Genomic DNA, 14,067 nt, shown 5'->3' on the forward strand with positions numbered 1-14,067 from the left:
AATTCACAGGGAACACACATACTGGTAAAAAATGTATAGCCTGAATGAACTGTAAGTCGCTTTGGATAAAAGCGTCGCATAAATGTAAATGTAAAAATTTATAATGTCTACCGGGTCCACATGTGATGCAAAATATTGTTACAGGGTCACAAATAAGCATATAAGTTTTAACAGAACAAAAATAATAATAACCAGTTTCTGGCACTGTTGGGTCTTTTTTTTATGTATTTATTGTTCTTTACTTAAGTGACAATGAGACGTGTAGGCCAAGTATAGTAACCCATACTCTCATACCCAGTTTGTCCTCTGCATTTCACCCATCCAAATGCGCACACACACAGCAGTGAGTAGTGAACACACACCTGGAGCAGTGGGCAAAATTTTGCTGTGGTTCGGTGCCTTGCTCAAGGGCACCTCAGTTTGTAATGAGGGTGGAAGAGAGCGATGTTCATTCACCTACATTTCCTGACGGTACTGACTGAGAATCCAACTCGCGTCCTTTGGGTTACAAGTCGGACTCTCTAGCCAATACAATGATTTTTGCCAGTTTTTGGTGTGTTACTGTCAAAGAATGTAATAAGTCATATACTACTGACTGTATTGTAGATTTGGTAATGTTGCTAAAGCAGAATAATGCTAAAAGTTTTCTTAAAACTCAAATATTGCATTGCAAATGCTAAGCTGCATAATTGTATATCATTTTCATTTCTCGGGTGTGATTGACCCGGTAAATATACAATTAAAAATATGAAATTTGTCCACAATGTTTACTGCTATGATATGGCATGCATTAGATATATCTATATCTAATGCATGCCACAGGGGGCATTTGGGCCAAAACATACTTCAAAACTCTTTTTTTTTTTTAAATGCAGCCTAGTACCCATAATCGTAATGGGTCTCCTTCAAACATAGCAAGAATATTTTATAATCATTTTCCAGTCAATAGCCTTGTTTTGCACACTGTCATCTGCACACAATGGCAGGGGTCATTTGGAGTCTTTCTACATTCCAGATGGGATGTTTCATAATCAAATCTTTATTTTTCTCTATTCTGTTCATTTACGGTGTCCTTGGCGAAGCTCCTAGGTATGAATGCTGTGAAACTGAAAAATGTGTTTTAATTGTGTAACTGTAGGTAATTGAATGTTTAGGCCACTATTAATCATAGTTCAGAAGCTCTGCCGGGTTCTCAATGTTCTGTGAAGCCTTTTGTGAACTACTTTTCTGTTGAACCAGAGTGCAACTGTTTATTAAAAGTGTTTATGTGTACATTTACTTCTAAAGAGCACAGGTTATTGTTATGCTGTATTGGACTTTTCTAATAAAATGTGTTTGCCAATAGATGTAATATGTTTTTGCAGATATTGGATGAATAGGAGCGTGGATATATTTCCTGAAGCTTTGTCCAAATAAAGTTTGGTTTCAGTTTACCAATAAACCCTTTTTTTATTACAAAACAACAAAAGTTTGTTGTAATTCTTCGCCAGTGAACATGAAATCAATCTTTTGTAATGGTCACTGTTTTTTTTCTGTTGTTGATTGATTGTTCATTTCTTCTCTTCTAGTGGTTTGGAGATCTAGTCACACCGGTTTGGTGGGAGGACGTTTGGCTGAAGGAAGGATTTGCGCATTACTTCGAGTACATCGGGGCTGATTTCCTCTTTCCAAAGTGGAACATGGTGAGTTTTGGTTGTTGTTATTATGTTCTATAGATCAGAAGCAGTCACTGTAATAGTCAATTATTTTTTTCTTAAATGCATCAACTATAACTTGGATTCTGCACTCTGTATCACAAAAGATAAATATATCATAATGTACACATAGTCATATGCTATATAGTGAGAGGTATATGGTTTCCAAGCTGTTCAGATGTCTGAATCTCTTAAAATAAGAGCAATTCTTTAATGCTTTTCACACACATGAGATCTTGAGCGTTTATTTTTGGCCCAAGATTCAACTAAGCAGAAAACAACAACCCTTTCACAGTTGATTTGAGTTACTAGTATCTATACTCTGTTAAGTTTTGGCTGCTAAATGTTCACAACACCCTGACATTGATTTAAATTTGGTTATGGTTTCTGTGGGTAACAGCTTTTTAGTTTATATGTAGAGTGTTCTCAAAGTTGTGAACCCAAAATTAGCTGAAATGACAATGTTTTACAAATGTGTGTGTTTGATATTATTGTCAGTAGTGAATTAGCGTGCCAAATGGGGGCATGCATGGACTGGTTCATTATGAGCTTGTAAAGAACAAATTGTTCCAACTGTTTTAATGGTTATTATTAGCACAGTTTGAGTTTGACTTCATGAGCATAAATAATCATATGCTGAGCTGTGTTATCACACGCGGTCGCCGTGATTTTGCCAAGTAAGACATGTTCCTGGATCAACATCTTTTGATGATCCTGGATCAACATTATTGTCCAAAAATATAGACTTAACCCAATCCCTACCCCTAAACCTAACCCTACCCATAATTTATTCCTAAAATCAGTGGGAAATGATAGCGGATTAACAAGGGTGTAGAAGCACCTAACCCTGATCATAAGCCTAAAACAGATATTTCCTGAAAAGTTATATCTCAATTCTGATTGGTTGATTGGAATGTTGTTCCAGGATCAACAAAATGTTGATCCAGGAACATGTTGTACTTGTTACACACACAGGGTGTACCCACACAGCAGCACACTTCCTGGATCAACATCTTTTGATGATCCTGGATCAACATTATTGTCCAAAAATATAGACTTAACCCAATCCCTACCCCTAAACCTAACCCTACCCATAATTTATTCCTAAAATCAGTGGGAAATGATAGCGGATTAACAAGGGTGTAGAAGCACCTAACCCTGATTTTAAGCCGCAAACAGATATTTCCAGAAAAGTTATATCTCAATTCTGATTGGTTGATTGGAATGTTGTTCCAGGATCAACAAAATGTTGATCCAGGAACATGTTGTACTTGGTGAAATCACGGTCACCAATACCAGTAATACCAGTTTATGGTGGTTAAAATAGTTACTGGAAAATGATAGCTGGTCAACCAACGGGTGACTAGCAAAACCAGCTCCAAAACACAACTGTGGCACTTCATTACTTTAAGTAGCCTGTTGCCTTAATGATAAAACAAGTTTCAAATATTCAAATAAGTTCATTAAGTAAGTATTAAGTATATGGACTTAAATATATAGTTTTTTGATTTATGAGGAAAAATTATGTCTGTGGTTAACATAACTGAAGAGACTTTTATTCAAATTACCCATGGCTTTACTACAAAAAAACTAACAAACATTGTAACCATGGTAACCACAAATTAACCATGGTCTTGCTACACTAACCATAGTTTAACCGTGGTATTTGTAGTAAAACTGTGGTAATCAGTGCACCAAAAAAAACATGGTTACTACACTTTTAACTATAATAAAACCAGGGTTAAATTTCATAAGGGATAACATATATTACATACTAACTAGTAGCTAAACAAAGACTACACCTACTGCAAATGGCTACAAATTCAAGTTTGACTGAGTGTAATTTATTTTGTAGGACACAATCTGAACGTCTCTTCAATGTTAACCACCAACCTTATTTTGCTCATAAACAGAAAACCATCATGTTAAAGGGGTCATATGATGCGATTTCATTTTTTCCTTTCTCTTTGGAGTGTATTGGATTGTTCCAGGAACATGTTGTACCTGGTGAAATCACGCTCACCTATCACATAGCCTCTATTTCAGTCCTGCTTCATTGCCAGAGCAACCGGTGCTTATGCCTTCATCTTTTGTTGTGTTGTAATGAAACTTTAGTCTAGTAATCTCCAGATCAATTATCAAAGGAGAGCTGTGAAATAATAGTGCCACAGATAGATTGATGAGCTTTTGATCATACTGCATTCTGACATGTCTGAATACTCTTACTTGTGCTAGTCACAAAATGTGCAAAACTTATTTAGTGGGAAAAGACAAACTACATTAGTATTGCCACACCTCTGTGATAGTCTGAACTAATTTACTGCAGAGCCTCACAGAGCTGGAATTTGTGCTAAAGCTGCCATTTAAAAAAACACTTGAATTCATGGCCAGCAGACAAAAACTAGAGTACAAAATATAAATAAAGAGCAATGAAAAAAAGTCACATGGTCTAATGAGTCATCCACATTCATTTTCTACATCCAGATGGGTTCATGTTTGGTGAAAGACAAGGCTTAGCTACAATCCACAATGCTCAGCCGTCTCACAGGAGTCAATAGGTTCAGTGATTTTCTGAATGGCTGTTTAACGGCCAAGAATTATGAGGTTATTTTACCAGACCAGGTGCGTCCAAACCATCATCTCATGATATTCCTGCATTATAGGATGACAAACAAATCCAGGAGTGTTTGTGAACACCAGGATGAAGCCAGACACCTTCCATGGCTTCTCCAGTCACCATATCTGAACATTATTAATCTTTTATGGGAATTTCTGGAGTACAGATTCACGATGAGAACAGGACTTCCACCTTCTTCCTCTAAAAAAACGTTTTCTTTCAGAAATATGATCCAATGTCCCACAGTTACCATTCTGCAGTTCTTCTGAAGGTGTTTCTCTTCACTAGGATCTGGATATGTTAAGTGTATTGATGATTGTCAATTTAATTAATCTAGTATATGTAGCATACATTATGATAAAACACTTTTTCTTTTTTGTTAACTGCTCAATGTTTACATATCACTTAATACAATCCACTTTCAGGTTTGTTAAAGAATAAAGCAACTTGATGAAATAATACAAGGACAAACAGTTCTCCCTCTAGAGCTGCTTTTGTTTGAGCATAATGGTGTTAGCAATTAGCATAATGCTATTCCGGTCCAGCTTTAGTGGCCTGCAATGCAGTTACTGTGACGCACTTGAAGCTTCAATCGTAAAATGAAAAAAGTACAAAGGTCATCAGCGCAACAAAACGTAACCCAATTTACCAACGTTTATGACACTGAGGGCTTCCAATGCTTATTACACGTTGCTATGATTTTAGTCGTGATGATTAAATCTGTTTGGATCTTCTGCTCATTATGAGTCACTTGAGTTTTATCGTGAGCTTGTGTGAAGATTATTGTGGGTTGCTGGTCATGACATGATGTGTCTTACAATGGAGATAGTGTACACTTATGCCCAATATATGCGAAGTTTAAGTGCTAAAAGCAGTTTAAAGCACTAAAATTTGTTTTTTTTTTATTAGTTAAAAATATAATTATTTTTATTTCTCCAATTTGAATAAGTTAAATGAAATATAGCACCCTTGTTTGATATGTGTGTACTTTCAGTTTATACCTTCACATTCTCATTTACATTCCCATAATGACCTTCCCATCCGTCTGTCCCAGTATTTCATACCTCTCTGATCCAAGCCACCTTGGTTATGGGGCATCAGCCAAGCAGAGAGACCATTTAGGGAATGTCATTTCAGGGAGAAATTGGGTTTTGATGGAAACACTTCAGTACGCTGATAGGATGACTGTAAGCATTTCCCTACCAAAATATGGATAAAATTGCATGTTTCAGTCTAAACCAGAACTGAAAACTCACAAATGCACAGAGAAATGTTGGGAATGGATTTGACACGGACCTATAATAGGTCATTAAAACAGCCTATAGGTTCCTTCACCTGCTCATTACTACTGGACTGTTGGTTTTCCTCCACTTTCTCACATCCATCATGCTAGAGATGCTTTCAGAGAGGTTTGGTTACCCATAAGGCACTGACAGGCATCACTGCTGTCTCTGACCTTAAAGTGGTTGATCAGTGTGAAACGTCAGGTGCATTTACAGCAGGTGATGAGGTTGAAACGTTAATAAGCAGGATCTAAATGAAGTATCATTGGACGTAAACACCTTGTTGAGAGCACATATGGGCCAAATGGAAGCTCTTCTCATTGCACTCATTTTATAGTGCACATTACGTGACTTGAGTCAAATCAGCTCTACGTCAACAGCTGTTCTCTTTCTTTCTCGTTCCGTCTGTTTCTCTGTATTCACATTAACCATAATGTTGTAAATTTATTTGAAGGCCTCATTTGCTATTGATTACATGTATGTATGCATATTAACCTTTGAGGCTCATATTAGTCTGGATAATAAAGTAACTGCCCGTCAGAATATAAGACAGATGGTAATAAGTCAGCTGTCACACAGTGTTATCTTCTAGAAGACAACTTAAGTGATGATATAAATAGCTTGAGAAATTAGGACACTGATTTCAAGAAGTCTGTACTTTCTCCAAGATCTTCTCTCTGAAGTTAAATATGAGGGATACATTATTGCAACAGTCCATTAGGCAAAACATGTTTCAGTTTTTTATGTTTCACAAATATCTAAAGGTAATTGTACCTTGGATTGAAGGAAATTTTACCCTTCATTAGCTGATCAAAAAGAAATTAATGTCAGAGCCGTCCAGCAGACACTTTGATCTACAAATATCATAAAAAGTCACAGCTCAATCTTAGTTCGGAACTCAGATTCCGTAAGTATTCTTTGTATTGATTTGTATGACTTTTCACTTTTATTTGAGTCTTTTTTTTTTTCTAATGTCATTTCATTAATCTGCTTTTAGCAGAACGTCAGAATATAAGATGGACGTTTTGATGAAGCGATCAATGTTTGAAATGAAACTTTCCATTAAGGGGCCATATTTGTCCCCAGAAATTTATTTCCAGAGACTTTTGAAAGGGAAATTTTCCTTATTAAATGTATATGTGTGGTTTTTTGTTCATTTTGGAGGCATTTTCCCCCAAGCCCCCGATAATTTCTAATCCTGGAAGTAACCAGGATTGAGTTGGTTAGTAGAAAATGTCTTCTTATACTGATATAAAACTATGAATGATTCTGATGAACATTTGTTTCTTGATTAATTTCCGTATGTTGTTTGTTTGAGCTCAAATCTCTTGATTAAAACATCCTGCTCTCTTAAATTAATGTCTTCAATGGGATTTTTAATCAAGCTGCCAAAAGCTTTAATGGCCAAGAATTATTCATAATGATGGAGAATAAAGGTGTAATAAAGCATTCAAAGTATTAAACCCAGATATGTTTATAGCAGCTGATAGTTTGCTGGCTTTCTCTTAGTCACACACATTTATTAAATACATGGATGAGAAAATAATAAAAACTTAATTTAGTGTCATTTTGAATTTGGTCAGTCAGTGCAGAGATTTTGCCAGAGGCTCCATTATGAAGATGTTCTGGTTATGAACCTGCAGTGTAATGTTTTCATATATAATTCATGTGATTCATCCATTTTCATATACGGTAACTGGCAAACCGCCACTTTTTAAATTGAGCAACAGGAAAACAGTGTCACTGGAGAAGCACATTTTACTGAAATATATAAGAGTTTGTGTTGTTACATTGATCATGTGTTTATTATATTTTGACATCTTTTGAAAATAGAAGTTGTTCAATAAAACTGGAGCAAGTGTTTATTAGTAAATTTAAACATTTAATAGACATTATGTTTCTGTGATTATTCTGTGTAATATGTTGTTTGTATATTTACATTATACACAAAGGTAATTCAGAGGAAAAATAGTATAGTGCTATGGTATTTTTTATTTAATTGCCTCATTGTGGTTTATTTTCTCATTACATTATTAAAAAAAAAAAACATCAGTTCAGACTTCCTTAAAATAGGAAATAACCTAGTATCAGAGTAACATCTTCTTCATGTGCTCCAGAACGACATTGTGGGAAGCTGCTGCAGATATAAAAGTTTCAGATGTGAGAAATCTAGCGTAGCGTTAGTTCTGGCAGCTTACGTTAGTCAAGCTCGCTCCCATCAACCTATGGGAATACGACACCTATCTAAGCATTCATATATAAGGTCCCTCAGATGAGAAATATATAACTTTTTAATTTCTAACCACTTTCTAATTTCATTTATAGAGCAGCTCAAAGATTTTTACTTATGAAAATAAAACCAAGGCTTTTATGTGACACTTATGTGTTTGACACTGTAAAAAAGAATAAAGTCTCTTTCTGTCTGTCATCCACAGGAGAAGCAGAGGTTTCTGACTGATGTTCTTCATGAGGTGATGTTACTGGACGGTTTGGCCAGTTCTCATCCAATCTCTCAGGAAGTGTTTGAAGCCACAGACATCGACAGAGTGTTTGACTGGATTGCGTATAAGAAGGTAAGAGAAGCTCATCAGCTCCTACAGGAAATGATTATAAACCTTTGCTATTGAGCAGAGCTGAATGAACTGGTTTATACTCAAAATTGAACATAAATAAATTTCAATGAAATTCCACATTTCACTACTCTTTCATATGAGCAGCCAGCAGAAGAGAAACAATGACTTTGTAAAAAAGCAGTATCGTCGGTGTAAATCAGTCTTTTATTTATGTCAGGACTTCACTTCACCGCTAAACTTGATCTTTTATTAAGTCCAGTAAACACCTCCTTTTGCTCGTTATTTTTCCCAGCTAAAGACTTCTCTGCATTGTTATAAGCCTCTTCACATACACAAGAAAAACAGTTTAATTAAAAGCTTTGTTGAGGACTGAAACTGTAACACTGTGAGATTGTAAGGTTTTGTGTCGTCTGGGGACTTTAGTGGCACAATAAACATTTCATCTCAGACCAGACGACATCTAATTACCTCTTTCTCACTGGAACAGACTTTAAATAACTCCTGCGCCCAAATATATCCTCTCATCCTGAACATCTGAAAGCCATTAAAGGCACAAAGATAAGTAAAGAGAATTTTTTGTCCTCTTATCAGAGTTCAAATGCAGATACAATCTTCCATTCACTGAAGATTTGAGTTTCTGCTTTAACTCTCCCTCCAGCTGTCAATCAGCACAAAGCCGGTTTCTGATTGGCTTTTGCTGTTCCTCAAGCCCCTCCCTCTGTTCCCTGCAGGCTCTGTGGTGTTATGAACTCTGTCAGTCACACTGCAGTGATCCTGACACCCAGCTGTCCCTCATCAATTCCTCCTCACACTCTAAGCACGCTGATATCCCACAACACATCCCATAAGTCCTCAGTGCTAACAGGAAGAGACACTCATCACACAGACTGTGGAGGATGGGATGTGGAGAGAGGGGAAGTAGATGCTGTCAAATGAGCATGTCAAAGTCACTCAAAGTCAAAAAGATACAAATTTATGAAACTGCAGAAAACAGCAGGATGAGTTTCATGGAGTCCTTGTTTAGACAAACCTTAAAAAACGAAAACTGTAGAAAAAAAAAACCTGCTAGAAAAAGAGCAGGGCCATAAATAAATAACTGAATTTTATTAAATATTGTTTGTGACGTTGTGTAATATTGTGTTATTGTAACATTTTATGCTATGTACAAGCATGTTAATATGTCAATTTCATTTCATTTCATTATTTATAAATTAAATCCAGTGTTGTTATTGCTAACCAAAACTAAAACGGTTAAAAACTAATTATAATGTAAAGAATGGAATTTAAATTGTAGAATTTAAATTTAGAAAACTTACAACTTTACAACTTTTGAAATCATACTAAAACTGAAATACAAATTAATAAAGCTAAACAGAAATATAAAATTTCTAAATATAGAAATGCAAACCATTTTGAAAGCTAATTAAAAATATTAATAAATACTGTAATAGTATGCAAGTAATACTAAAATAACACTGAATAAATTCAGTAGCTCATAACCAGAAGTTCAGTCCCAAGACTAGAATTATGTTTTTGACAACTGTCCATCAAATGACACATATTTAATAAAATACAAGCTTACAGAATGTCATGCCCCATTGACGTCCATTGCAAGCGGTTTACTATAACTTCATACTATGTATATTTTGCGGATATATTTGTGTGTAGAGCAGGTGTAAATGTGCAGCTTTTATTGAATGTGTGTGTTTTCTGGTGTGTCTGCAGGGAGCCGCGCTGATCCGTATGCTGGCTAACGTCATGGGACAGCCGCTATTCCAGAGAGGTCTCAATGTAAGTCAATAGTTTTCTTTCATCTTTTCTCTTTGTGGTCACAGATGATTTCACACGCATGTACATCTTACTCCTAATGTGTTATGAATATGTTTAACACTTACTGTTACTATTTAACACTTGAATATCTCAGCGAATGTTCAGTTCTCAAGCCCCCTCAGGCTGTTCTGAGTATCTCGTATGTTTTTGCTACGAGCGTTTGGGAGATTATGCATCTGTGTCGGTTTACACTTGTTTCTTATCTTTAGAGCTACAACAGCTTGTTGTCATGCCGCGCGCTGCCATCATGCTTGAGGTGAAAGCATCACAATCAGTCAAGTGATTAAACGTGTTCATGACAGAAATTAATTTCATATCTGAAACATTCAAAATCAGAAGTTTCAGAATCATTCTCTGTGTTAAACCGGTGTACAGAAACGCATCCACTGCATTAAAGCACATATATCTGATATTATATAGACGTGTTGATGTAGGTGAACAGCATGAGGCTTTTATTTTGCTGTTTGTTTATAGTCACATGGTCGTCTGCTCCAGCTGAAGTGTTTTTAAGTTCTCTGAATCTCTTCCTGTGTCCGTCTAGCAATCAGACCGCCTCTGGAGTGAACAGCAGATCTCTTTATGTATTATTAGAGAGTATTAATCATTTTGTGGACACCATAAGGCTGCTACATGAAACTACATCCTGTAATGTGGTTAAAGGATCTGGGCAGTGAACAAACAAGCTGCAGTTTTGAATCCAGTGAGAGTCAATCTGTAAATGAATAAATCTAAATGAGTTAAAGGTACAAATCCCTCCTCCTTTAACATGTGAGTTCACACAGTTTCAGAGCTGTAAGACACAAGTACTGATTCCTCACCTTCCAGATCCACATAAATCACTTTTCAAAACTCATTTCATTTCTTTACGCCTGAGATGCTGTCAAAAAATCTGACAGTTTCAGAGTTGTTTTCGGGGTTATTTTTGTTGTTGTGCTTTAATGTTGCTATCAGTGGCTGGAAGCGCAATCTGGTCATGTTTTCTGCAGAGCTACACATTTAATGCTTCATTTACAGATTTAACATCTGCGCATGCAAGCTTTATATCATAGTGCAAATACATGTAAGACCAGTAGACTAACGTGTTTAATGCACATGTATGTGTCCATTTATCTTCAACTGGCTCTAACTGTAATTAGTGTGTTTGGTTTTGTGCAATATATACTATGATAAATCTGTTGTATTATTAGCAACATCAGTTTACTTTTAAATGCAACAGCAAGGAAACATTTCAATCAATTCTGTCTGAATCTTAGTTAAGCAATAAATCAAGACATAGTTGGGGAATAAATGGAATATCTAAATATCAGTATTTACTTACTATGACTTTTTAAAATATCTTTTTAAAGTATTTTTTGAATGGTTTATGTTGATCTTTTATGCACAGTATATTTGATCTTTTATGAAAATAAAACAGAACACAAATTTGTGACTAATTTCATAATTTCTGACCAGTGTGTAGAAAGCAGAGAGAAACATAAAATGATTAAATAATTTAATTTTAACATGTTAATTCATTAATTAATTTATTTTCTTTGAACTTATTATTGTATTCATTAATAATTTAAAATAAAATTATTACATTTTACTGTTGTTGTTGTTTTTTTGTTATTTATTATGTATTCTTTTCAAATTTTTGTCGTTTTAACTGATTCAATTTGACAGTGTTTTATTATTATTGTTGTTGTTTTCTTTCAGCTTTTTCTTGTATTAATCAGTTTAATCATAGTTTTATTTATTTATTTATGCTTTCTTTTCTCTTTTTTCCCTTTCATTACTTCATAGTTTTCATAGGAGAAACAACCTTACACATCTGCCAGTGATCCAGCTCTCCTCTTTCATCTGCTGTCTGTCTTTCTCTGTTCACTGAAGCTCATTTCATTCTCTCTCTCTGTGTGTCTTTTGCTCTGTGTGGCATCTCTTCTCCTCCTCGTGCTTCTGCAAAATTGAAGCAGCAGACAGTCGTGAATGCTGAACAGTTCAGAAGCAGCGGTCGGGCTTTAGTCTCGCCCGGACCACCATTAACCATCCCTCTCTCTCTCTCTCTCTCTCTCTCGCTCTGTGAGGATGAGGATGAGGATGAGGGCGTCTGCATTGGTAAATGGTGGATGGGCTGGTGAAGCAGGTGGATGAATGTCTCTTATAAAAGAACAGAGGGAGTCATAAATTAGGTCTGAATGGGTTCTAGGGCTCATAGAGCTGACTGGAGTGATGAAGCGCTCCCGTCTCATTTACACACACTGCCCATCGCTTTTAAACCACTTTCAGATGGATCATATTATGGGATGTAGGAAATATTCATTCTGGCTGGAAATGTGCAAAGCTTGACCTATGAATAGCAGAGAAAAAGTGCGCTCCTGCCCCGGAGAAATCAAATTCAGTGTTACAGTCCATCTTCATCCTCTGGATGTGATTTGGAACCAGGGGATTGGGTACTTCACAGTCCTGTTGGTCTGCTCTCAGCGGGTTCCTGACTTGGAGAATGGCAGTCCGTGAGATTCCCCGCAAATGTTGTGTGCTAATAATTCATTTTGAACAGAGATGGAATAGCCAGATACTCCTCGATTCAGTTTCCCAACATTCTAGAACACAGAGAAGATCCATTTTCCCATCTTCCCACTGGCTCGGCTGTTCTGCCTCATTCTTATTGTTTTCTGTCTCTCTTATGGGAGCTTTCAGTATCTCTGTCTGTCTCTGTGTGATTGATGGGAAGAATAGGTAAACACAGCACCTCACCAAACAATCTATACCTTCATTGCCTCAAAATTACTTTCATATGCAAGAAAATTGTAGACATATTTCTTCTTGTATTACTTTTGAGGGAACTCATTCAGCTGGATGAATAATGAATTATTTATGATCTGCTTTGACTGTTGTGGTGAAGGCTCTTGCAGAAAACTTGTGTTTTAGCTCTGGGGGATTTACATATCGAAAGCGATCAATCTTTTGTCTCCCTTTGTAAGCAATTTGGCTTTGCAGAATCAGAAACCAAAACCGAATGTGGTTATAATATCTGATGAAGGAACGTTCAGGATATTATTCTGTCCTGAAGAGCGTCAGAGGAGTAACTAGCCATTGCTAATTAGAGTAAATTAACTACATACACAACCATCCCACTGGAATATGTTCAGTTATGAAATGAGTCTTTAGATCTGTTCCAAGCTGAAAAAAGTGAAATGGCCATGTCCTTTAAATAAGATGCATTTTTTAAAAAATAATAATCAATTAAAATATTAATATTAAATCAAAATGTAAGGTTTGAACCAAACAATAAATATGATTTGAAAAAAAAAATGGCTTTAACAAAATTTTAATAAGTTGGTCCAAAGCATGTATGCATATATTTATATTTATTTTTATTTTAGACTGACTTTTTGGCATCATAAGTACACTCTCATCATCAAGGCTTTTCCAAAAGGCACTTAAAAAAAGTCCTCAGAATTAAAAATGTTTACCCTATATTTGTATGTGCATCACGTTACAAAATATATATGTGAACAGCAGACACCGGTTATGATTGTCTGCTTCCTGTCTCTCTATAAGAGCTTTTGGTCACTAAACAGTGGTGGGTAACAACACAGTCATTAAAATACACACTTTTAGGCCAAGCAGACTGGAAAATGCCAACACCAACATAAAATGGCACTGAGTGGTCCCTCGCTGCTATGCAAATCTTTGGAAATGAGCAGAAGGGGTATTTCTTACTGCAACAATCACATTCAGCAGGGAATTTCTACCTACTGATTGGGACTGGCTTGCAGGGATAGTGGTCAAATATAGAATTAAATGTACTTGCACAACCACAAAATGCAGCAATTGACCAATCAGTGTCAAATATTCATAATAAGAATAAAAAATTATTCCAAACTTTAAAGGTTTTTCCAAAGGATTTCAGCCTAGTAGCTTTTATTTATTTAGTTGTTGGTTTCAGAATGGTTACACCACTTCAAATGTTTTACTTTAAGGTGTAAAAAATATTGTAATTAATTAAATCATTAAATTTACAATAAGTAAATTAAAAAAAGTATTAGTTTTACTTTCAATATTTTTATTTAAATTCATGTTGAAATTAT

The 14,067-nt window shown here is 35.7% G+C and overlaps 1 long non-coding RNA gene across 1 annotated transcript; it reads left to right on the forward strand.

Moving 5' to 3' along the window:
• Nucleotides 1-1,586: 1,586 nt before the first annotated feature.
• Nucleotides 1,587-9,951, forward strand: LOC107710684 (uncharacterized). The gene is made up of 3 exons (XR_001636624.1): nt 1,587-1,682; nt 8,030-8,167; nt 9,893-9,951. It is a non-coding gene; the product is annotated as an uncharacterized LOC107710684 (long non-coding RNA).
• The last annotated feature ends 4,116 nt before the right edge of the window (nt 9,952-14,067 follow it).

This window comes from Sinocyclocheilus rhinocerous, unplaced genomic scaffold (genome assembly GCF_001515625.1).
Source record: "Sinocyclocheilus rhinocerous isolate Xijiao unplaced genomic scaffold, SAMN03320098_v1.1 scaffold357, whole genome shotgun sequence".
Classification (NCBI taxonomy): Eukaryota; Metazoa; Chordata; class Actinopteri; order Cypriniformes; family Cyprinidae; genus Sinocyclocheilus; species Sinocyclocheilus rhinocerous.